The sequence below is a fragment of the Eurosta solidaginis genome, chromosome 4, assembly GCF_040869045.1.
Source record: "Eurosta solidaginis isolate ZX-2024a chromosome 4, ASM4086904v1, whole genome shotgun sequence".
Classification (NCBI taxonomy): Eukaryota; Metazoa; Arthropoda; class Insecta; order Diptera; family Tephritidae; genus Eurosta; species Eurosta solidaginis.
The window spans coordinates 51,560,316-51,587,588 of NC_090322.1; the positions used below are offsets into that span (position 1 = coordinate 51,560,316).

At 36.2% G+C, this 27,273-nt stretch overlaps 1 protein-coding gene and 1 long non-coding RNA gene across 2 annotated transcripts in view; one reads left to right on the plus strand and one right to left on the minus strand.

Moving 5' to 3' along the window:
- The window catches only part of Cht6 (Chitinase 6), a 267,684-nt gene that overhangs the window by 146,816 nt on the left and 93,595 nt on the right, over positions 1-27,273 (minus strand). The window lies entirely within an intron of this gene.
- Positions 14,583-15,461, plus strand: LOC137247899 (uncharacterized). Its single transcript, XR_010951931.1, has 3 exons — positions 14,583-14,862; positions 15,055-15,174; positions 15,241-15,461. It is a non-coding gene; the product is annotated as an uncharacterized lncRNA (long non-coding RNA).

Consider the following 27,273-nt stretch of genomic DNA (forward strand, 5'->3'; position numbering starts at 1 on the left):
TGAATTGGGTGATGGAAAGTTCGTGTTAAGCTGATATCGAAAACGCCTGTTTTTTAAATAACTTTTGAACATTTACAACGAGTAAAATTTCGCAATTAGTTTCTTATAACTGACAGTTATGAGCATCCGTTGATACCACTTTCGACCATATCCGACTAATTTTCAACATGAACAATAAATGGCATAAACAGTCTTAAACGAGTAGAAAATATAGTAACGCGCCGGACGCCGCCGCCGCCGCCGCCGTGCCGATATTTTTGACTTTCGGCGGCGGCGGCGGCGTTTATCGGCGGCGTATATATGTGGACCAATGCACATACATATGTAAAGTTGGATTCACCTTCAGGTTTGAGTCATTGAGGGCATGCAGCAAAGTTGTTTCTCTGCTCTGCAGTTTCTATGTACGCCACTGCGGATCCAAGCACAACAAAGCTTTTAGGCAACTTCTCAGCTGCGAAAATTTACTCCATTTGTTCTCCTTTTAGGTTTTCCGCATGACTTTTGCCTTTTGTCGTTTATTGCTGCAATAATTTGTTTCGTTTGCAACACTGACCGGCTTCTAACCGATATCAGCTGTAATAAGTAGGGTGTCTAAGTTCGGGTGTAACGGAACATTATATACTCAGCGTGAGTTTCAATTGTACAGTTAACTTCAGAGTAGCTGGGCGACTCTACTTTTTTTATATGTACATATATTATATATTTTACTTACCAATATTTGATTTCCTTAAGAATAGAGTTATTAATTTCAAACATTTTTTTAGTTATACATTATGAAAGTCTCACAATTTTATTACATTCCAAAAACTTGAAAATTTCAAGAATGACAACTATCAGTTAGTTTAATTAAATGACAACTTACTTCACTAAGCGCCATCTGTTGGTAAGTAGTTAAATGGTTAGATGTCGTTTTCAAATTGAACATACGCCTCTAGTGTTCAAAAGTAGCAAATTACCATGGTGGGATATCTTTTTGCTATGGTGAGAAATCTTTCTAATAGGAATCTGTTATTATTCATTTCATATTTGCCAAAAATATGCATTTAAATATCTTTTGCTAGAATTTGCCACGGTGCCTTGATATTGCATTTAAATTTTATTAGCGTGTGTGAAATTAAGAAAATTAAGTCAAATCATGTGTAAGATTTTTTTAAGAAGATTTTTAACTTTAATATTCTCCTTTAAAGCTTTAATAGAATATGAGTAAGTAGAGTACTATTTCGTCTAACTACCCCAACCCTAAATAGCAAACCTACTCAAAAATGTCCCTATTGTAGTGCGGAGTGAAATACCTTTCGTTTGATACCCATATCGGCATATATCATGCATTTTTTTTTTAAATTTCGAATAGGTGGCAACCCTACTCAAAAATTTCCCTGTTGTAACGCGGAGTGAAATACCTTTCGTTTGATACCCATATCGGCATATCGCATGAAATTTTTTTAAAGTTCGAATAGGTGGCAACCCTAAATGGCAACCCTTCACAAAAATGTCCCTATTGTAATGCGGAGTGAAATACCTTTCGTTTGATACCCATCTCGGCATATTTCATGCAATTTTTTTTAATTTCGAATAGGTGGCAACCCTACACAAAAATGTCCCTATTGTAATGCGGAGTGGAATACCTTTCGTTTGATACCCATATCGGCATATCTCATGCAATTTTTTTTAATTTCGAATAGGTGGCAACTTTGTGAAATATTCTGAGGGGCAACACCTAGGTAGGAAGTCTAAGAAGGTGATATATTATCTATCTCTGTGCCAAATTTCATTTACATCGGTTGAAGGTGTATAATTATATTAATTTGATACCCATATCGGCATCTCATGCAATTTTTTTTAGTTTCGAATAGGTGGCAACCCTAAATGGCAACCCTACTCAAAAGGTCCCTATTGTAATGCGGAGTGAAATACCTTTCGTTTGATACCCATATCGGCATATCGCATGCAATTTTTTTTATTTCGAATATGTGGCAACCCTAAATGGCAACCCTTCACAAAAATGTCCCTATTGTAATGCGGGGTGAAATACCTTTCGTTTGATACCCATATCGGCATATCTCATGCAATTTTTTTTAATTTCGAGTGGGTGGCAACCCTAAATGGCAACCCTACACAAAAATTTCCCTATTGTAATGCGGAGTGGAATACCTTTCGTTTGATACCCATATCGGCATATCTCATGCAATTTTTTTTAAATTTCGAATAGGTGGCAACCTTGTGAAATATTCTGAGTGGCAACACCTAGGTAGGAAGTCTTAGAAGGTGATACATTATCTATCTCTGTGCCAAATTTCATTTAAATCGGTTGAAGGTGTATAATTATATTAATTTTGCCAAAATTTTTTACATTATAATACCCTGTGTACAAGTACAGCTGGGTATAAAAACAAGCAAATATTACGGTACGTGCGCATATTTGCAGTTGTGATGTTATCGCTGTTAACGCGCTTGAAAATAGCTGGGAACTTTATTTTGTAGCTTTTGTTGTAGTTGTTATTGTTTTACATACACTCATGCCTATGTGAATTGCAACCAACTGTCAGAATGGTAATGCCGGTTGAAGAATTTATGGCTTTACCAACTCGAAACGAACCAAACAATTTGAACATTTGGTTCACAAAATTTCGTTGGCGCAACTAGCAACGTGTTGAAAACGTAGAAATGCAATTTTAATTGTTGATTTATATATTTGGCGCTTAAGTCGTGTGAGTCAGTTTAAAAGTCCATAAAAATTTGCGCAAAACGCGCTGTTTGCTAAACATATCATCATAATAATTTGGTGCGAATTTAATTCTATTTAATTATGGTGGTGTAGTTCTGCAGATCTGCCATTAGGCATAAGAATTCTCATACCCGTTGTAGCAGGGGCAACCCCCGTTTATGCACATTATATGCCTTTCTAACATTGGCTTGTCATTGCAGGAAGCGTCCTGCCACCCGTAGCAAACTAAAAGCATTGAGAAATATCACATCCTTGCCCTTACAGCACGAGCATCCTGCCAAACACTGAAGACTTTGGGCTAGACCTTATCTCAACATCCCCCGCATTGTAAGCTACTTGCTTAGGAAATATAAGACAAACATCAACAACAATCAAAACGAATAATGACACTGATGGCGCAACGCAACCGAAAATCGTTCGAATATACATACATCAATAATACACCCTTTCGGAAAATCAACGAAACGAAACGAGTCCAAAGAAGAAACCTGTCTATCGAAGAGACTTGATAATGAGCATGGTAATAGTTTGGGCCTCGAGGGAATGATTGTCGAATTGGGTGTCTTGCCACCGCTAAACCAACAGGGTTCTTGAATTATTTTCAAGAATTGGGTTTCGATGCTTGTCTCAAAAACCTCTATCATTTAAAACTGACACTGAGGGGCAGGCGGCAAGGTTGGCCGCATCCCTAAATACAACAAAATGGTGACAACCCTAGCGTAAGCTGAAAACAATCGATAACTGTGTGAGTGGGCCAGTGATCATCTTCTATTTTGAGATGTTAAAAGCTGCTTTAGGCTACGCTAAGAAAGGATGTACGTGAAAGGTTGGCCAAATCTCATCGTTGTTGTTGACGGATGCTTCATTTGGCTGGGTATGTCGGTTGACAGCAGCGGACGAATGGCTTTTGCGAAAATATTGTTGAAGCGAAAACACTAACAACGTGTTGTGAATTGAAAAGGTTGGTCACAGCCCTTAATTGTGGTTGAAGATTAAAGATTAAACGGTGTGTGATGAAGATGTATCTTGTATCTAATCGTTTTGTCGTCGGGCCGAGGATTAGAACATATTACATGCACATATTCACGTGAGAAGGTGCATAGCGTTGAGCAAAGTCGTTTAGCGTAAAAATATCTGAGCGAAAAGTAGTTTGCTGTCAGCTATTTATCAGAAAAGGCTAGTCACATTCCTTAATTGTGTTAGACACACATATCTCGTACTGATTATTAATTTAATCAGATAATGAGATAACACTAATCAATGAGAGAGAGATACTGAGAACAGCTCGGAACTCGCGGTGGAGTGTTCGGTAACCGGGTGTCATTTAGCTAGAAATGGAAGGCGTATGGATGGGCCCTCTGCCTCAGCGAGCCTGGTTGACGGTACCAACTTTGTTGAGCAAGTGATCAAGAGATAGTGATCTATAATGTTAACGAACACCGTTGGGATAGACCATATATGGCAGGTACCAACACAAACCTACAACGAACTCATCTGTACTTTTATTGTGCAGAATCTGAATGATGTTGTGGTTTTACTTTTCAAAAAATATATTGTGGGATAACTCATAATTTAACACATGATCTCATAGGTCGACTTTATGGTTATCTAATTTGTTTGGAAGCGCCACAAAAGCAAGGCAGTTCGTTTCAGCCATGCATTTTCAAGTCGAACAAGAATTATATATGCAACAGAAGACGAAGCTTAATGAAAATTATATATAACAAGGCCCCTGGTTCATTTCTGAATTTCAAGAGGCCTAAGCTAGAGGAGTAGCCTCGCAGGATTAACACAGTACTAAATCTTCGAGCCGAAATAGAGGTGGTAGCTTTTCGCAGAGGTTCTGCGCTATACTGTGATGCCAGCCTGAGTTAGCGAGAGAGGATGCCTTTAAGGCATACTTAACTCCTGCTAGCTAGATAAGTGGGTAAGAACGGCGAAGTGGATGCCGTTGAAGCTAAGTAAGAAAGGACAGACCTTATGGCAATATGGCCTTCTCCCCTCAGTCCCTAATGAACAAGCATCCCTCCATTCTTCCACTCCCCCGGCTCCACTACTAGTATGCGCTCCTCCGTCAAAGCTGTCACACCGCCGGTTAGCTGCTAACATCTCGATCCCACTCGCTCTTTACTAAGATTTTTGTCTGCAGTTGTTCTGCTGATCTAGCGATCGTTTGTTCAGGTATTGCCAACTCTCGATCCATAAATAACAGACTCAACTCCAATTTATCCATATGAATTACATATTTACGATACATAAAATATGTTTTTCACAGGGAGAGCCATTAAGTTCACCACGAAAATGTTTTTAAAAGCAAGACTAATCTAGATCATCCTGAAGTAATCGAGGTTATTCACCTAGAAGGTTGGTTATTGCCATATCAAGGCCCTCCCGAGATAGTCGGGCTAGAATCTTAGGGTACTGATATCTATATCCGATCAACATCCATAACACTCCCAAAACAGCTGAGGGGCGTGTATTTCGCTAAAGTTCGTCGCAGTGTTTTATTGACTCAAAGTTAAATTGTACACCAAATAATGTAAGAAATAAATGACAGCGGCCTTATCTGAACATCACCTAGTCCATGGGACTCACCGGTTATGCTTGCTATACGGAACTGGCATAAAATGTGTACCTCCAGTCACGCCAACTTGTAGAAACAATTTAAAGGTAGTAACACGCAAATTGGAAGACAGGTTCGGGTAAATCTGCTTAGAAGTATATCGCGCTAAAGCGCCAAATACACGACACGAACATTTCCGCGAACATTCCCGTTATGTCATGTTTCTGCGACCTTTTCTGTCGTGTATGGTGGTGTTTGCTAGTTCGCGCGTGTATGGCGAAATAGCTCATAATCGTAATAATTTCTGAACGGAACAGACGTGCGCGGAAAACTAAAATGGACAATAAAAAATTTCTGAGTGAATTTATTGAATCTTCTCTCTTTTTTTTACGCTTAATTACCACAGCGAGCAATATTGCTGCAGCACAACTGCTGTCCGTATTCATCGCTGTCTGAAAGAGAACTAATGTTCGGCCAAAAGTTCGTATGGTGTATGGGCAAAGCTGCGAACAAGATTGCGGAATGTTCGCGGAAATGTTCGTGTCGTGTATTTGGCGCTTAAGTATTTTTTATAACTTCTTATTTTAGACGCCTCTCATTTCAAATAATTTCAGTTTAGGGGTATATTATGTATAACGCAACAAGTCGTATTCTCTCGTGTGAAAATAATTCATATTGTAAGGAATTCTGGGGATTTCTGATAATTTATTCACTTCTGCTAACGCTCGAATATTTAGTATTGCAAAATGGTCTTTATTTAGACTACTGGGAACTACTTTACAATTATACTTCACAACTAATAGCGTGTTTAAATCAAACTGATTAGTTATTCCTCAGCTTGCGCTGCTTTTATACTCTCTGTTGCCTCGTTCACGAACATGGAACAGTTGTATCGCATACTTTGTCATTTAGCTATTTGCGTCTGGTGTGTGAGCAACAACTTCTGCTCTTAGCTGATGACTACATATGTGTATGTGAGACAATCTCTTTGCTTTAAGCTGCTGGTTATGTGTGGAATATTCTTCATCGCATTCTATGTAAGTGTGGCTACTTGGTTTAATGTGTACATGTACATAAGTGTGGCTGCTTGCTCTTTTTGTTGTTGTGATTATTTACTAACAGCATATTGATGCTAATATTCGCCACAGTATGATATAAGAGCATTCAGTCGCCTCAGTGAGTGACAGTAAACCTTATTGCTTTTGTGAAATTTCACGGCGGCATACATAATCTGGCCCTGAATAAATTTCAAACTTAAAAGGGGTTTACCTTGTTTCTAAATTCAAGCTCCACTTGAAACTAAATATATTTTAATTTGATAATTCTAGCAATGTACCAACTTAATAACACAAAAAGTTGGTTACAATGAAGTGAATATAAAAACAAAAACAAAAAATAATACAACGCCTGCCGCCAATAACACAAAAATCGGGTGAACAAAGAGAGCAAAAAACCAAAACAATGAATTAATTGTCTTCACTTTTATTAACGCATTTTTTATTTGTTTCTGAACTCTTCGGCGTGCCAGCTGGCAGCTGTAATGGTTGTTGTTGTTGGAAAATTTGCTAGCAGCCAAAGTGTTACGCTGCCTCAATTTAAATGATTACGCAACATACCGGCATAATTTTCGTGTTTATGTGTTGTTTGTATTTTTGTACGAATTACGCATGTTGCAGCAATACCAGCGGAAAAAATAGCGCCAAAAGCAACAAACGCGCGACGGCAAGCCGCCTCAACGGAATCGAGATAGATATAGACTTCCATAAATCAAAATCATCAGTATCGAAAAAAAAATTTGATTAAGCCATGTCCATCCGTCCGTCAGTCTGTCCGTCCGTTAACACGATGGCTTGAGCAAATATATGAGATATCTTCACCAAATTCGGTATACGGGCTTATCTCGCCCCCGAATAGAATTTAAAAAGAGTGAAATCGGACGATCACCACGCCCACTTTTCCGAAACAAAGTGTGCAATAACTCTATGGTCTTTAACTACATTTGACTGATATCTACCTCAATAGTGGTGTGGTTGAGCTAAGAGCAAAACTTAAACAAATTTTTAAAATGGGCGAAACCGAACGAAATTTGGCATTAACGTTCTTTTCCTAGCTACAACTGTTTGCTCTGAAAATGAGCGAAACCGCCTGGAAGCCACTCCTACATGCACAGCTGGGTATGTAATATTCGGTTTCGCTCGAACTTAGACTTTCCTACATCTTTCCATTTCATTTATAAACAAATAAATTAAATGTAAACCTTCAATTGAAAAGGGCCTTTAACTTCCCAAAAATTACATACTAAACAAACGAGTGGCTGCTCACGAAACAGACAGCTGATAATTACTTCATTCAGCACTCACATTTGCTCATTGAGAGTAATCTTCGACCTGACGTCTGTCACATAGCCGTGGGAGCAAACGTTTCTCTCATTACGTGCGACAGCCGCTGAGAGCTTAAGTTTCCAGAGAATCCGTAAAAGCAACTATTACGATGAGGAATTTCGCCCTGTTTCGAAAAAAGGACGCTGCCTATAGAGCCACGCTGCAAAAGGATGCAGTAACGAAAAGTAAATTGGAGCGTCGGAACGTCAGGCAGAAGGGCCTGCTGATTGTTAAAATGTCCGAAAATCCCGCTGGGTGACGTAAGGTTTCAAGACCGGGGCAGATTTCTGTAGGAAGGACAATTCCCCGCTGGTCACTGACATACAGAAGGTGCTTAAGTTATGGAGGGATCACTTCTACTCATTGCTAGATAGGAAAACAGAAAATGAACCCGATAACCTTATTCCTTATGACAAAGTACACGTTCCGCCGCCAGACTATGACGCAGTTATACTTACCATAGTCCAGCTAAAGAATAACGAGGCGCTGGGTAGCGACGGGCTACGCGCAGAGCTGTTGAGCAAAAGGCGAAGAGTTGGTAAAAAGCCGTCACATACAGTAATATGCTGAAAGGTAAAGCACAATAGTTCTAAATAATGCAGTGCTTCAAGGGAAGGATTTGATGTGACCATTTCGAAGCCATTATAGGTCAATACACTCGCTCCATCCGCAAAGAGTTTGGAGCGTCTCTGCCCCAGCGGTTGGCATAGTACGACTATGACAAGGCCACCTTATGAATATTACACAAACAATTCGGGCGTCCTCTGCCGAAAGTATGTGTAAAAATTATGAATCAGGAAGCGAAACCTGAAGGTTATATTTTAGTGTATGCAAAATTTTAAGAATACATTTACTGCGTTCTACGTGTCTTGCGTATACATATGCCATATAAAATCGGACGCCCTCTCTCGGTCATCACACGCTTTATTATTGAGAGTGTAGTACGTACGCCCTGTGGTGGTATATAACAGATGTTAAGCCCACATTTTATAAAACCCTTACTCAGAAAAGAATCCGGCTATTATTGGTATTTTGCACGTCGTAATTTACACCACGCATGTAATTAAATTCCGACAGGGCATTTGAAATATTTCAAAAATTTGTGTGCACATTTGTGAAATGCTCACCAACAATTTTGTATCGAAATGCCTTTGTTGTCAACTAAATTGTGGTACTGACAAGTGGCTCAACAAACTTAGATCTTGGCAATTTTAGTGATCGCTGATGGCAGCTGGTTTTCGTAGTTGGCCAATCACATTTGTCTGTACAACTTAAATGCGTTCAAATAGTGCAATTCGAGAGGTATGAAGACGTGTTTATTTGTTTCTTTATTTTACATAATACCCTTCCCTACACTTTGTCGACTTTAAAATAGCAAATTTTACGTCACAGGTAGGCCTAACATAGCAATTATCTATTAGTTTATGAGTATATAGTTTGCCGGCATGAGCAACCAGAATTGGCCAACAGACATGCCAAAATATGTAGTTCGATGCAATTTGGTAAATAGAAAGTTTAAAGTACTCAGAGTCCCCTTGGAGCAATTTCGCATAGCTGGGTGCGAGCGTGATTAAACTTGTTTATGGGTGTTAGGCTCGGCTCGATTCGGTTATGTTCGCTAGCTCGTATCTACGAAAGGGCAACATTGCAAACTTGGCGGAGAAATTTTCTTAAGATGCTTCTTTACGGCAGCCGTGGTGTGGTGGTAGCTCGACCCGTGCAAAGCAACATCAAAAATTTAGGAAATAAGTTTTTCTAATTAGAAAAAGGTGTTTTTAAGCAGAGCCTCCCCACGGCAGTAGTTTGGTGAGAAATCATCTGTTTGCAGCTGCCTTTCAGAGTCGGTATAAAACATGTAAGTCCCGTCCCGCCAGTTCGGGGGAAAGACTGTAAAGGAGCCCAGAAGGGAAGCTCGTACTATTTAAATTTCGGAGGTAAATCTTACCAGAGTAGTAGTAGTAGTATATATATATATGTTTTCAAAAAAATCAGATACAGAGTATGATTTACGCTTTTGCGAAAACACTTAAATAAACAAATTAAAGTCAATACTAGCGACAATAACAGAGTATGTTGTGTGTCGCACCACGTGTTAAATAAAATACTATCGAGTTACAAAAATTCATTTAATAATAAGTCTCTAATTTTAAAGCTTTCCGCGAGAAAAAAAAAAGAAATCGAAGTTAAATCCATTTAAACTGGCAACCACCTTGGCCATATCTAAAGTTCTTTCACCAAAGTAAAGGGAACGAATGTTGTTATATATCGAACATGTGCCAATAAAGTGAAAAACGTCTTCTGGCTCCTGCGAGTTACATACTGTGCAAAGAGGAGACGATATGTTTTTATAGATTCTTGCGTTTAGATTCAGCAAACCTCCACGTGCCCGGAGAATCAGACTGGCTGCATATGCACTGTAATCACCAGTGAAATACATACTCTCCAACAGCACAAGGGCCGGGTAAAGGTCGTGTAGTAGACTTCCGAGCCATTTCGAGGAACCAATTTGTATTATAATCAGCTAAGCGTTCTAAGAGCGAGGAAGTGAAGGACTGTATATTAGCTGATGGCTAGTGCCCATTGACTACAATAGTTGTAATGGGAGTTTATCATTTCCTGTAGCTGTTCCGGTGATTCCGCAAGCAACACCAGATCATCGGCGTACATAAGCACCTTCCGATTAATGCTCTTAACCCTGACACCCCCGCACAAATAGTCATTTAGGTCATTTAAGTACAAAGAGAATAGAACCGGGCTTAAGAGGCAGCCTTGGCGCACACCATGATTAACAGGGAAAGGCTCTGACAGATTGCCATAAAACAGAACTTTTCAAGACGTATTAGCGTAGACTAATCTTAAAATTTAGTCATATGAGTTGAAAGACCATATGAGGCTAGTTTATAAAAGAGCATGTTGCGGGGAATCGTATCAAAAGCACACGAGAAATCTACAAAAAAGGCAAAAGTTCTTTTATTACGTGAAAAATTGAGTTGGGAAATGCATGAAAGCACAAAAATATTGTCTATCGTCGAATAGCCTCTGCGAAAACCGGACTGAGACTCACTTAAAATATTGGGACAATCAATCCAAGCATTTATGTGACCAATTAAAAGCCCAGAAAAGATTTTATGAATAGTGTCTAGCAAAGACAGACCTCTGTAATTTGTAGTAGCGTTAGGATCGCCTTTCTTAAAGAGGGCAATCAAGATGGAGGAACTGAAAGAGGAAGGAATCTGCGCCAGCAGTTCATTGTGGAAACATTGGGGAGCAAACTTGTAAAATTCATAACATATGTCATCCTGCCCAGGGGCTTTTTTGCATTTGGTACCTTCAATAACCAATTGGAGTTCCCTTCAATCAAAAGGAGCATCAAGAAAGGGGTCAGAAAGGTGGGGCATTGCCCAGTGCACGCACGAATCAATATTATTACGGTATAGGAATTCTTTGAAATGAAGATAGAAGTCACGGATCTTAAGGTTACAACTTACTTTACAACGCACCTTTTTAAGTGAGTTTGCTAGCCGCCACCAGTCACTTGCATTCCTAACGCTATTAAGCTGTTCAATTTCTTTACATCGCATCTTACCAGAATATGTAGAGATCCTTCAAGGGAAGTCGGTTGTGAGTCATTCTTAAACTAGTTTGTATTTAGACATTCCTACATTAGCAAGAACATTTTCTGTGCCATGTATGTATATATGTGAGACTGAGCTAAGAATTCCTGTGTGTTAAGCAGACGAGGCTATGGTGATCCCAAGTTCCTTACGGAAGGAGCGATGGCATGGCTTAGCAGGTTTGAAGTGGCTATATCAAATCGTTTTCAAGATGGTCGGGCTGATAGTTAATGCTGATAGTTTCCGGAATGTTACAGCATAATATCCAGAAAAGAACCATCAACGATTTTGAAAAGTCAAATGAAATTTCGAAAATGTCAAACGAAATTTAAGAAAACGGCTAAAACGAGCAATGGAAATTCAAGGAAAGTGAAACTTTGTATCAGAAATGTCATAGCATAATTCAGAAAAACGTAAATCAAATTTTAAAACGTGATAGATTATTAAAAAAAGGGCCAAATCGAATTCCAAAACTCAAACAAGGGCAAATGAAAAAAATTAAATAAAAAAAAGTTGTTTCAGGAAAGTCCAATGAAATTCTGGAAAAGATTAACCAAACAAACCAGGGTGTGTAAGTTCGACTGTGACCAAACATTAAAAACTCAGCTGAGCGCTTCAAATGTATAGTTCATTTAGCTTCAGTATTTTGGCACTAAGAACTATCAAAAGTAGGCGCGCTTATTAATCGATTTCGATAAAGGATGTGAGTGTATGGAGTTGGAACAAAGATTGCCAAAAGGAAAAAAAAGGCGGTGCCACGCCCATTTCTAAAAATTTTTATGTATTAGTTTTATCGCCATGAAAATGTGTTTATAAGTAACTAAGTATTGATATATAATTGTTTTTCATAGAGATATAATCTTTAATATTTGCCTACGATCCTTTTAAATCTCTTTTATATCAAAGTGGGTGTGGTCCTTATCCGATTTCGTTCATTTTTTCCATATTCATTCCTTATGACGAACTTAATCGGCTTACCAAGTTTTGTGATAGCAATTTTTTTTTTTTTTGTGGATTTGTCCATATTCATCTGAATACAGCTGGTTGGTTAAGATGTTTGTGAGAGCACCTTATACACCACGTGACAAGATTGTTGTAGAGTTGCTTATGTTGCCAAAAAACCAACAGTGGATGTTTTGGAGTGGATTTACATTGAATTTTTCTGTTTAATTGTATTTTTATCTCTACTATAATTGCTTCATTTTGATATTAACGCCCCGATTCTGAGCGTTACCGGTAAAATAGTACCCAGAAAATTATGTAACCGAATATCGTTACCAGGGCTTTTATCCGCGATTCTGGCCAAAGTGGTAACGCTGTCATCACCGAAAAACTCACCAGTGTCTGTGGAGAAATTTGAAAGGTAGTTTTCTTCGCTTTCACTGTTGCTACTTTGGTCCATTTGGACCAAAAATGGTCCCTTCCAACCCCATCTGGTCCGCTGGTCCCTTTTCTTCAATTTTGGTCCTTTTTAGGCAGTAGCCACGATTGATACTCTTCTTTCTTTTCAGTCAGGTAAAATTTCACAATATTGCCCAAAAATTCGCCACACTTTCGTTAGCCCCCATATAATTTTGAATTTACTTCAATGGAACTCTCACCATAAAAAATTGCTCAGTCAATAAAATGTACCAGAACAATAACATTTCATCTAGGATATAATTTATGCAAGGCATTAAAAAGAAAAGTGTTGGCAAACATTGTCGTTAATTGTTGATGAAATAACCGACTAATCAAAAAAAAAACTCTTGTTTTATAATAATATTAATAACGGATATATTCGGTCGGTTATACAACACTATGTAAAATATATGAAAATAAAAATTGCTTCTCGCCTAGCATAGCTTATAGCGCGCACTCTGCCGTGAGCCTAACACTTTCAAATCTTATACAAAGAAATTCTATGCACGTTGACGTTCTTGGCACGTTGATATTTAAATCTTTCTCACCCAGCTCAGTGAGTACAAGGAATTCCAGGACTATTGTGTTGTTAAGCCACGCAAGGTAATTGAAAACAAAGTATCTTGGCACAAGAAATATTTTAACTCGAAGACAGAAGGAAGAGATTTGATTTTGGAAGAAATGTTTTGTATAAAATTATTCCCGTAGGGCTAGTAGAACCCCTGAGGCCTGGGATCAAAACTCACACTTACTGAATCTAGGCTCTGATATGAAGTTTAAACGTTAAGGGAAAAAGTAAGCATCTATAAAAATATCACTAACAAAATTGCCTAGTTTCATTTATGATTTACTGAGTTTTCCACATACATAGTTCGGCAACACCAGAACGCAAATTATGAACCGTTTCTTACTAAAACCTAACTGCACTATACATTTTATTTCATTGCAATCAATAACATAATCCTAGAGCCAAGAGCTTTGTGACAAAAACTATATTCACAACGTTTGGTTGGTGAAAGACATAGACTTATGCTATGTCAAAATATAGTATCATTTTTGGTTGCATGCACATATATTTGTTTGTTCAGCTTGAATTAAAGGAAAGTCTTCACTATGTTTAGTAAAATTTCATATGAAAACATCCTAAAATTTTGTATTTTATACTAATAAAATAAAACAAAAATTTGGTCCTTTTTTTCGATGAATTTTGGTCCCAAATGAAAACATGGTGTGGCAACCGTGTTCGCTTTACCGAAATGTCTCACTTGTTGTTGATACGAGGTTAACGAATAAACGGGACGATGTGTATATGCATATTATGCATGATAAGTTTCTACATAGGTATATTGTAATTTATTCTGTGAAAGTACATAATGTAAACAAATATGTATAGCAAGAGGCAACACTGTTACTATTATCTTTACTTATTTGCGCTTACAAATCTTTATTTTTCAGTTTTGCCTTTTTCTAAACAACAGCTGTTGTGTTGTTATTTCGATGTAACCACCTACTTTTGTGGGTAAAAAATTATCCGGCTACTTTCGCGGGTAGAATATCAAAAGGGTGTAAAAGTTGCCACATGATTTCGTTACCGTGGTGAAGAATATTGTTACCACACTAGAATCGGGGCGTAATTATAACTTATATTCTATGGTTACATTACATTTAGATGTTTGTTTATATATATTTACATTGTGTATTTATATTTTATATTTTTATGTATGTAAAGCGAGAAAAGAAAATCTGTGATTTGATACTAAATCGAATAATCAAAAATTTTATGTGTTGGTTATTAAACACACCTTATAACTTTTTAGAAAGCTGTGCCTCACGCATGGTTCAATGTCAATGTGTTGGTTTCATTTTGAGTTTGCCATCTCCTTTTAACAATCCCATCGACCATGCAATGATAAAAATAAAATCAGCTGACGAGATGAGCCAACCATATAATTGAGCCATGGCCGCACGTATAAATTTTACAAGTTCTTCATATATTTTTATACTTTTTGATTTAAGTAATTCTAACAAGGATGCGGACTTTCTAAAAATATTATAATTGTTTCGCAGCATGTCAAACTTGGTACATTCAAATATAAGATGCTCTGGCATTTCTATGGAGGTGCAAAATGAACATTGTTGAGACACATCATGCCTGAAGCTGCTTAAATATTGTTTGCAGTACGTATGTCCTGTTATGAGTCTATTAATAAGCTTAACTTCATATGGATCCATATGAATTTGCTTATTATTGTACCAGGGCTTCTGATACGTGTCGGAAAATATTGTTGCAAAATAAGTACCTTTGGAGATACATATCGTTTGAAATTCGTTGTTCCATTCATTTGTTAAAATCTGTTTTATTTTTATTAGAGCTGCTTGTGGTGTGAGAGCAGTATCTATAGCTGCCCCTCTTGTAGCAGCTTCTTTGGCAGCAAGATTCGCCGAAATTCCGACATGGCTGGGCGTCCAACTAATTTGGATTTCATCAAGGTTTGAGCTATTCAATTTATTATGAATCTCTGCAACTATGAAATTATTTCTTGTGTTCTTTTTTAGTGCATTTATTGAGGATAGGCTGTCTGTGAAGATGTCCAATTTCTTACATTTTTCCATTGCTGCACTTTGTATCGCTTGTTTGATAGCTGTCGGTTCCCCAAAGGTAGATGAGTAGTTATCATTGAGCCTGTATAAGTATGATAAATTTTTGTATATTACATGTATGCTGCAGCCTGTGCTGCTTTCTGTCACAGAAACATCCGTTGCAAGAATAAAAAAGCCTTTGTTGTGTAAGTCTGTCTTTATTTCATTGTACATAGCTTTAAGTTGTTCTTTAGAATTTTGATTCTTTGAGCTGTCAAGATTCGTGCCTAATAGGTGTAGGTTACTGTGTCTATGGAATGTGATGTTTGTCTATTTTGTCAAAGATATCTTCAAATTTATTGTATATGTAGCTGTAACTAGAGTTTATTTCCGGGTTGTTTTGGAGTTGAGGTATGAGTGAGTCATTAATAAACCATTGTTTGGTTAGCTCCTTTGCTGTCAACCATTTTGCTCTTATTAATTGCGGTAGCTCTCCTGCCAATGCATATCTACTATGAATTTGAGTACTGGGAGGTACTCCTAAGCATCTTCTTATAGTTTCGTGAGAGATTGTTTGAAGTTTTGAATTGTAGCCTTTAGGCACATTTGCAAAGGTAGTACATCCATACTCAGTCTTTGTTCTCACAAAGGCTTTGTAGAAGTTTAAACTATATTTTGGACTTAGGCCTGCCTTGATTGTAGTTAGCTTTGATATAAGGTTTACTGCTTTCTGCACTTCTTTTTTTGTTTTGTTGACATGATCTTTTATAGTGGATCTAAAATTCATAACTCTACCTAATATTTTTATTTCATCTGCCTGTTCAATTGTAGTATTCTGTATATTAAGATTAAAAGATTGTTTTTTACCAGATGTCATGTACATGAATTTTGTTATTGAGAAATTAAATGATAGCTTAAGTGAATTACATATGTCCTGAAAATTAATGATTTTAGCTTGTAGTGTATTAAGTGCTCTTTCTTTGGTATTGTCATGACATATTATTACAAAATCATCTGCGTATTGATATAGTTGCGTAGACTCATCACTGATAGTATGTAGATATCTAGTGTATAAGTTAAATAAAATTGGTGATAGACAGCTACCTTGAGGCAGTCCATTATTTATTTATATCGACTCTTTTCCTAAGATATAGTACCTTCTTGAAAAGAAGTTATGAATCCACGTTGTTATAGTAGGATTGGTGTGTATTTCAATTAGCATAGATTTTAAAACTGTCAGGTCTACACAGTTGTACGCATTATTTAGATCTAATACGCATACAAATACATGTTGTTTCTTTCTTTTCTGATCAGCAATATAATGTGTTATTTCATTTATGCACATGACTGAAGATCGATTTTTTCTGTATGCATAGCTTTTGGTTGGTATCACATTATTTGTGTCCAAATGTTGTACCAGGAATTCTTTTACTAACATGTTCACAGTCTTTGCAATGACAGAGATTAAGGTTATTGGTCTATAGCTTGTAATAACGTCCGGGTTTTTGTTTGGTTTTAGAATAGGTACTATTTTTATTCTCCTCCAACTGTCTTTGACATTATTACTGTTTAGACGGGTCTATGGCATTTGAGCTAGTGCTTTTTCAGCTCCCACTGGCAATTTTTTCAGCATCTCATATGTTATCCGGTCGAGTCCTCCAGCTGTCTATATTTTGTTGATAAGTATTTCATCGAAATTTTCTTGTGTGAAATTAATATAATAATCATTATCAATTTGTCTGATGACTAAGTTGTTGTCTGTCAGATCAGTGACCTGTTCTTTTAGGAAATTAAGTAGGGAACATTGTTTTCTTCCAGCCAGCTACATTTTGCAAAGCTGGCATTTCCTTTCACATTGCGGACAAATTTCCATGCATTTTTGCTATGAGGATCTCGATTGAGTTTTTCAATTCTGTCTTTATAGCTTTTTGCCTTTTTTACAGCCTATTTCCATTTTACTTTTTCCTCTAGTGCATCATTTATATCTTCAGTTCATCCTGTGAGTCTTGCCTTTTTGGTTTTTGCAATAAGAACTCTATAATTTTTGTTCCATCTATTCATCCCACCAAGCCTTTGGGGTGTGTTTGAAATTGTTCAGATTGATCGTAGCCTTTTTGATGGCATTTTTAATAGAATTTTCTATATTTGAAGAACAGTTGGTGTTAGATATTTGTGATAGTTCAGCACTAAGTTTGTGTTTGGCAATAAAGTGAAGAGGATGTTTTCTTATATCTGCTACTTCAACTATAATAGGGTGATGGCGACTTCCTCCTATGAAGGATTGGCTGCAAGTCCAAAGAACATTTTGACCGAGATTAGAGAATCTCAAGTCCAAGACTGAGCCAGTGCATGAGTCAGTATTGTGTGTTATAGTGCCATCATTATGACACATAAAATTATGTAAGCGAACCGTGGTTTCCAAAATGTTTCCTTTCATCTTTGTTTTGGATCACCCCATGTCAGACATCTAGCATTAAAATCACCCAGGATAACTACGTTAGAGTGTGTTGATAATTTGTCAAAAAGCTTGGTTACTTCCTGCTGAAAAATGTTACAGTTTAAATTTGGTGGGAAATATGCTGTGCATACAGTTAAATTGGTTTGTAGACTAGTGGTTTTCATCATAAGGATGTCATACGATGTAGAATATTTAATTTTTTTAAAAAGAATATTTTTCCTGCAGCCTATGGCTACCCCTCCGTAACCATCAGGTCGAGTTTTTTTAATAAGATTAAAATCAATTAGTTTGTGATTATTAGTGTTAATGTCATGTGAAAATATTTCTTGTAGTGCTACTATATCAATGTTATATTTTTGGATGAAAAAGTCAATGTAATTTTTATTAGTTTTCAATCTTTGACAGTTATATTGCAGAATGCGCATCATCATTCTGTATGTAATTTTCTGTGCCGATTGACGCTAGTCTATCATTGGCATTTTTTTTTTGTACAGATTATTTAACAATTTTACAATGGGTTCTTCAGAGTTTATTTGAAATTTTTGACACAAGAGTGTCACTAGTTTTTCAATTTCCGATACTTTAAACCAGAGCCGGCTACATAAATACTAAAACAATTGCATAAGTGTGTGTAAAAATTGAGTGACAACTCCCCACAGTGTGCTAAAAGAAAATGGTGATTGTGAAGTTCGAAATTAAAAAGGACTCTGGTTATTTGATTTCAAGCTAATCCTAACAATATTTACTTATATTCATATAACTAAGAACACGGAGGTCGAGCTAGCCAGATAAAACTTTTTTAAAACAGAAGATATGGTGTTTCTCCAATGCAAAATTTACTTAAAAAAATCACTTTTTCATTAAGAAAGAACTATAAAACAAAGTAAATGTAAAGATAGAAATATATATTTTCAAAACATAAAGTTATTCAATAAAAAAAATGTATAAAAATTAATAAAACTAAGTAGAACGTATAACAAGTTACTTATATTAAATTGTCAATATTTATTAATAATTAATTAATTATTATTAATTATTAATATTTAAATTGACAATATTAATATGTATGTTCAAAGGAACTTAATAATACTAACTAAAACGTATTAACGTCACTTTAACATTCCAGCATATTGTTTTTATTATGTGCCCAAAAAGTAGCATGGACTTTTCCTTTTGCATTCACTGTTGATTTTAGTGGGTGACAAGCGAAAGCACACGATAGTGATCGCACATCGTTAGTGTCTGTGTGAAAATACGAACTCAAATTGCACAATGTGCAACTTTTGGCCGGCTCTGCTTTAAACCATTCATTTGAGGGAAATGATGGATTGCGTTTCGGAGCATCTTTAACAACCATATTTCTTACCCTTGCTCTCTTATTATTTTTTGGCATTTCTGCCACATTGCTATATTTAATTGAATTTACTATTTATTTGATGGGCTCTGTTGACAGTTTTAGGTTTCGGTGTTGGAAGATTTGGGAATTGTTCTTCATCCAGCAAATCGAAACGATTTATATAGCTATTCAGTTGAGTGTAAGTGTCATAGGCCTCCCTTCTGGAGAGTTTTTTTTATAGCCATAATTTCTGTAATGTTTTTTTCCTGAGTCCACTTTTTGCATTTGTCTTAATTCAGTGAAACCTGTCCATATTGACCGCATAGAATACATTTGTTGTTCTTTGTTTCACATGTTGATTCACAACCTGTTTCATTTCCACAAAGTATACATCTGTTCTTCGATTTGCATGTTTTTTGGTGTGTCCCAGTCTTCCACAGTTGTTTGTAGCATTGTCTTACTTTGGGTATGAAGTGGTGGACTTTCATGTCTACAAAGAAGATCTTTACAGATTCAGGTATTTCTACTAAATTGGAGATCTGGTCCTTTTTTCGAAGAATTTTGGTCCCAAATGAAAATATGGGGCGGCAACCCCAAAATCAAAATAAATAGTTTAAATTGCTATCACTTTTTCTTTTTTTTAATTGCTCAATTTTTTTTCCTTTTTTTTCTTTTTTGAACCAACTGCCGAAGTGGAAGCTACGAATTCAGCCAGGAGTGGATAAATTTCTTTAAAAATCTAAGTTTAACCAATTAACAATTAAATTGTCTTTACTAAATAAAATAGAGTAGATATAAGTGAACAAAACACAACAAGAAAGAGAAGAAAATCATTTTAAATAAAGCTTTGCCAAAAATTATCTTTATTACACAAGGCGGTAAGTTTCAATTAAAGCTTAGTGCGATCACAAATAGAAACAAAATGGCGGACGCTTCGGCGTCTACACACGCCGTTAGCGAAGATTTAGACACATAGCGGTTCCAAGAAAACGAAAAAAAAAATAATAATGCTGCGGCCCATGAAATGCATCCATATAAAGAGACCAATCGGAAAAATCAAAAAAGTGCACAAAAAGATACCCCAAACATGGTTGCGCTGCAGAATCCCATGCAGGGTATGCTTGTACCCAAGAGGTACGTATAAAAAATTTTAGAAAATATGGAAATACAAGACATGTGCCCCTCTAAAAGGGATGTGCAAAAAGAGCCTTGTCCGTCCTGATGTTCCGTTGTTTAAATTTTTCCCAAATTATTAATAAAATTATATGTTCATACATTTAAAGCAATACGGGCAATCGGGGGTAATTCAAATAAAGAGGCACATTACAATCAGTTATCTGACAAAAACCAACCTGACCAAACTGTACCTGAACAGGCGACTGTTGCTATCAGCAACAAAAGGATAATGATACAGCTTTCAAAGGACATTACCAAAGAATCTTCAGACATACTAACCAAAAGTGACGCAAAAACTAGCAACTTAACTGACACTGAAGTGATAAAATATGACAAAAACCACAATGGCGAATTTTGCGTATTTTTTGATACGAGTCAAAGTGAACATTTCAACAAACAATTCGCAAATTACTATAGTGCCGTATTCGTTATAACATGTAAAAATTTTAGAATGTTTTCATGGTCTCCTATATAAAATTTTAATAAACATAGCAAATAGGAGATACTTGGCCTTAATTCAAACTGCACAAACGAAACTAATGTGTACCTTTAGGTAATACATTTTAACATTTCTAGGATAAGTCTATGTCATTCACCAACCAAACGTTGTGAACCTAGTTTTGCTTGATTGCAATGAAAGAAAATGTATAGCGCGGTTAGGTTTTAGTATGGAACGGTTCAAAAATTTGCGTTGTAGCACACTAAGCAATTGTGTTAATGCTATTTTTATAGATGCTTACCTTTTCCCTAAACGTTTATACTTCATACCAGAGCTTGGATTCAGTAAGTGTGAGTTTTGTACTCAGACTAAAAATCAAGCATGTTAAAAGTTTCAACTTTGTAATAACTGAACTGGTAACATGTAATTATGTACGAAAAACTAGGTAACAGTGTTGTGATTGAAGTTTATGAGGTTCTGCAAGCACCTACGGATATAATTTTACAAAAAACATTTCTTCCGAATATAAAAATAAATTTTTTAATCGCAATTCGTTGCACATTTATAAAGCTATCACTTTCAAGAAGTGTTACTGCCTTACTTTCAGCTTAAATATTTCTTGTGTCAATATGCTAAGTTTTTATACCACAATTGTCCTGGAATTCCTTGAACTTATTGAGTGAGAAAGACTTAAATATCGACGTTCTAAACGAGAACTAACGCTTTCACAATTTTTGCATAGAATGCTTTTATACAAAATTTGATAGGTGTTACTTGTTTGGAACAAATAAGTTTCATTCTTTTTCATAGTTTTCAGTTCCTGGTCATTTGTTAGAGACACACGTATATTTGAAAAAAGTAAAAGGTCGAAATATCTAGCCACTAAAACAGGTTTTTTTTTGTGATAAGTCCGTCGTTTCATCAAAAATTAATGACAATTTATTTGCTCAAAGATTCAATCCTTTTCTTTTTTATGCCTCGCATAAATTATCTTCTAGGTGAAATGTCATTGTTCTGCTGCATTTTATTGACTGGACAATTTTCGTGGTAAGAATTCGACTGAAGTAAATTGGAAATTATATTTGGGTTAATGAATTTGCGGCAAGTTTTATAAGCAGTATTTCGAATGTTTGTTTCTGGTAAAAGAGAAAGAATATTACCAAAATCGTGGCTACTGCTTAAAAAGGACCAAAAAGAACCAATGGAAAAAGGGACCAGCGGACCAAATGGGGTTGGAAGGGCAACCGTGGTTCCCAATTTCTCCTTTGATCCCCTTCTTATACTGTTTTCTCACATCCCCTTCTCCCACCCGTTCTTCATATACTTACTTGTATTCCCTTCACATTTGTGTCCATCCAGGGCCGGCTCTAACATATACGCGAACTACGCGACCGCCTAGGGCACCACGTTCTAGGGGGCACCAACTTCGATAAACACTTTTGTACCAAAAGGCCTTTTTGGAAAAAAAAGAAATTTTGTAGGGGCCCTATATTTAGTTTCATAAAAAAAAAATTCAGTTTTCACCTTAGTTATATTTTACAACACAACTTGTCTGGTCTCATGCCCAATTTAGTATTTGGTTGACGATACCAATGTCGGTTGCGTAGCGGAGCGTAGCTTTTCGAAACTGAAATTAATCAAAACGTACTTGCGATCGGTTTAGCATTGCTATCAATAGAGCAGGAAATCGCGCAAAAATTAGATTTAAGTAAAATTATATCAACTTTGTCTGAGTTGAAGGCGCGGAAAATGAAGTTTTAGTAAACTTTAAGCTAATTAAAAATACTTTTTTGTATAATATTATCGTTCTTTTGTTGAAAAAAAATATATTTAATATGCAAAAGAAATATTTTTTTGTTTTATTGACACTAAGTTTGAATTTAATATTTCTGATCTATAATTTTCTGATCTCCAATTTCTTTCTATAAATACGGTAGAAAGAGGCCGCAACTAATAACTCACCTAGGGCCCCAAATTCTCTTGAGCCGGCCCTGTGTCCATCACATATCTCTCCTTCCACTCATTTAAATAAGCATAGTGAAATAACGACCGCGGCTTTATTTCCAAAAAAAAAAAAAAAAAAAAAAAAAAAAGGCGAACGTTCCTAGAAAAGAAAAATAACGCCTGGGGAGTTTTTTCCCCTTTTGAAAAAGAAATAACTCCTGCGGGTGTTATACCCTTTTGTCACCAGGCGATATATGCCAAAAATAAGAAAACAACGCCGGCGGGGGTTTGTAGGAGGGGATTGTCCTTATTGCTTTAAATGTATGAAAACATTTATTTGAAGGAATTTTTAATTTATAATTTATTTAATAATTTGGGAAAATTTTAAACAACGTGACATCAGGACGGACAAGGCGATAGCTGTTTCGATTATACCTTTTTTAAATCTCTTCAAAGCCTTTTCTCCCGGGGATTGGGATTCGAACCCGCACTCCTACGATGGTTGAAGTGTTATAAACGCATTCAGCCACGTCGTACCTTAGTTGATGTCATGCGGGGGTTATTACACTGCTTCGCTCAATAACTTTTTCACAAAATATTAAAAATGAGACCGCAAAGCGAAACTTAAACAGCCATAATGGGCTGAAAAAAAAGTATCACCTCGCACAACTCTGAGGTAAGCTATCATCTGACCGAAGTGAAAATCGCCCATAAATAGAAAAGTATTGGATACCAAGATTGAAAAAAAAAAGTTATTTCAAGTCAAAATAAGACTTTGAAACAAAAAGACGAGTGACCAAATCCTGGGAAAAGCAGAGCTCATTTACAACTCACAGTTTTTAATAACAGGCAAATCTAGAACACGGATTAACGTTCTTCTACAGTCTTCCTGTTTTTATTTTATTTTTTTTTTTTTTTTTTTAATAAATGTAAGGCGCGATAACCTCCGAAGAGATTTTAGGCCGAGCTTTTCTTCAAATTTATGCCGATTTCGAACGGCATCTGCAACGCAGAGGAGTTTTCACTGAGAGCTTTTCATGGCAGAAATACACTCGGAATGCTTGCAAACACTGCCGAGGGGCAACCCCGCTTAGAAACATTTTCTTCTAATTAAAAAACTTGGGAGTGAACCCACGACAACCCATAAATTTTAAATTTAAGTCTGAAAACAAATGATTAAGGTCATAAAATAATTACATTACATTCATTTTAAATCATGATTGAAACACTATACATTTTTAGTTTGAAAAATATCAGAACCGCTTTTTGCACAGAGCTCCTGACAGAAGTTAAACTTTCGATATCAGCCAACCCCTCCCAACATATTTTGGACGTGACGACCCTTTGTTAAGCAGTATTCTAGCTTTTTTAAGTGCAAAATCTCATACAATATTATATGGAAAATGCATCGCATTTGTGGTTTAAAAAACTTAACTACCAGTTATTAGAGTTTGATAATTTGTTTCAACTTTTTTTTGTTAAATTTTATGGAGCGATTTGAAAAAAAAGCTTGAAAGTAACAGGCACCCTATTAGGTGTACACATTCGTTGAGTACTGCAAACTCTCATAGTACTTATTCTGATCGTTCCAATGTGATTTTATCGTGATCTAGAGCTGGATGACTCAATGAAGCGCTAGCTATGAAATTGAACTATTCTAATTCGCCCTGTACTCTGTAGAAGAAAGATATGTGGCAGTAAATTTCATTTCGAATTTTTGTTTCACATGATCATAAATCTTCTTATATCAATTTATTATATATGTTTTAAGGTATTTTTAAAAGCTACACATTGAAATTGTTGCCAAACAATCGCCTGCAACCTACAAAGCTTTGAAATTGCCAAAGACCTGCCTTTTGCGTTAAAACTTGCCCTAAATATTGTGAATTGATTTCTTTTATGATTTTCAGTGAAGAAGAAGAAATTTTTTTTTTCGTAAAATGAAAGGTAACCAAACAGCTTATGCATCCAAAAAATGATAAGGCAAAGGGTGCAGCACAGCGTGGCCCCAAATTTAATATCAATGTTATTATTCCTCTTATGTAATCAAAATTTGAGTGCAATTATTTTGTGGATGTGAAAACTGGTATTTTTTGTTGCAATAATAACAATAATGGATGTATTGAATATTTTTATACCAAGTGCATTGTATACACGCGAATTGCCAAAAGGATGCATAAAAAATAAAATAATAAAAGTTTAAATTTCTTTTCGATTGCTAAGTAATTTGTATGCTAAATTTTGTGGTTTATTGAATGAGTCAAACAAACAAATTGCAAAACTTTCATATCTCTGATTTTATTTGCCTTTTTTGGGATTTTAATTCATCCTTTTTGAAATATGTAAATGTTCCCTTATTTTAAATTTCTAGTGCCTGCTTTTAAACTTTATTTACCTTTTTCTGAACTTGTTTAGAACATTTATGATAAAAAATTGCCCTTTTCACTTTTCATTTTCAGAAAATTTTGTTTTTTTTTTTTTGGATTTCAAGAACTCCTGTTATTTTTGTGTTCTACTAATGATAAAGAAACTCTTCGAAGGTTATGTGGAGTGCTATCGATGTTGATGGCACTTTGCCGGATATAGATCCGGTACGTTCCGGTAACAAGGCACGATTAAGGTACTAGCTCGATCATCCCGGTAACGATTAACATGACCACCACGGTTGTATCGTTAATACAACAACAACAACCATGGTTGCATCTTTGGTCCATTTGTACTCTCCAATCCCGTTTGGTGCGCTGGTCCCTTTTTGTAAATGTGTGCCCTTTTTAGGCAAGTAGCCACGATATAATTTTTCTTTTTTTTCTTTTTCACTGAGCTAAAAATGCAGAACGCTGCCTCAAAGTTTGATTGAATGGGCAGCCTGTTGTTTTCAGTCGACTTTCAGCAAATCACGTATAGTCTTCCATTTACTTAAATGGCATTGAAAAGACATGGCAGCATAGCCCAAATATTTTGACCGCGCCAATCCAAATTGCGATATAAATTGGAGCTTATTTCAATCAACAAAGCAAAAAAAGGTTCTTAATCCCTTTGGTCGATGAAAGTCTTATAAAACTGGTTTTATTATTATTGTTTTCGATGTAGTCATTTATGTTTTATACGCATATTACTGTTGATTACATTATTTGGAACAAAAAGGAAATTTAAAAAAATGTGTCCTTCTGTTTGAGATTTGGGCCTTTTTTCAATAAATTTTGGTCCGAAATGAAAATATTACCAGGCAACAGTGCTCCTAATAACGCAGTCTGCTTGGGGACGCGCTGCATAAAAATATTTTCTAAATAGAAAATGAGTGCAAACCCTCGGACTGGAGCTTTTTTGTTTAATGAAAGCCATGGCAAACTATTTTAACGACAATTATTTAAGGCAGAGCACATAAAAAGATTGGAGCATTATAAGAAAACGTAAATCTCGTCTACGATGAGGCTAACAGCATGTACTATAAGAAGTGTGATTTACCCGGCAAAGAAAATATTGAGCCCTATCAAAATGTTCAAGTCAAGAAGGAATAAATACTAGTCAATGAAAAGCAAAGCTGGAAGGGAAGCCTAAGTATAGCGAGAGAGATAATGAACATGAACAGTTCAAGGAGTTTCCAGTGAAGGTTATAGCTTGTGCAGGCCAATTGTCAACCTCACCTGTTACAAATATGAATATATCATAAACACTTTAAGCAGGCGAGCCTTTGGCGGATCCACATTCCCATGGAAGTGCTGAACTAGAAGAATCCACGTGATCATATCAAATTGTTTCTGAGATGGTCGGGCTAGTAATCAAGTGGTACTACTTTCCGGAGCACACTGGATCTATATCCGAAATAAGGCCATCAACATCGAAAAGACTTCCGAAAATCTCAGGGTAGTGTCTTTATCGCTACAATGAAAGGAAGAAGAAGAAAGTCGAATTGACACTACAATCCCTGACTATATAAAAAATAAGTTCTACCACTCTACTATGTCGAGTTGAGAGTGACAGTATCTGCTCTCAAATAGTATAATGGAGCGCAGAGAAATCACAAATTGCCCGCCGGGCTACTCAAGCACGGCGTTGACGCAAAATATGGGCAAACCAGTGCGCACTTCTTGATTGGAGTTTACGTCCATTACATTCACAAGAAATGTCGCTCCGCAAACTACACAAACTATCTCTTTTATATCGTTTTTAAGGATCTATGAAGCATATTGTAATAAAAACGTGATTTGAACTTAATGCGGCTTCAGACTTGGTAAGTCTGCTGCCGTATATTAAATATACGCCAGTTAAACATAGCCGGCCATGCCACGACGCTTCGACCCAGACATTATTCCTATCGAAACCCAAATACTAGTTTAAGATTGCCTTTAATAAACCACTTAGGCATGCCGTAGTCGACATAAAATACATATATAGGTCCCGTCCCGCCAATTTGTGGGAAAAATGCAATGGGGCACGACGCATAGCTCGGCCCGAATATCCTCTGAGGTAAATAGCTCCAAGTTTTCCTTATGTGTTTTAATTTAATGCACACAAAAACTGTAATTATAAACGAATAAATTAATTTACAACAAACAACCGACAGTTGATTTCTTGCAATTCTTTTTCTTGAAAAAAAAAAAACATAAAAGAAAAGCACCCGCGTGCACTCATATTGACACGGCTCATCTCTTTAAT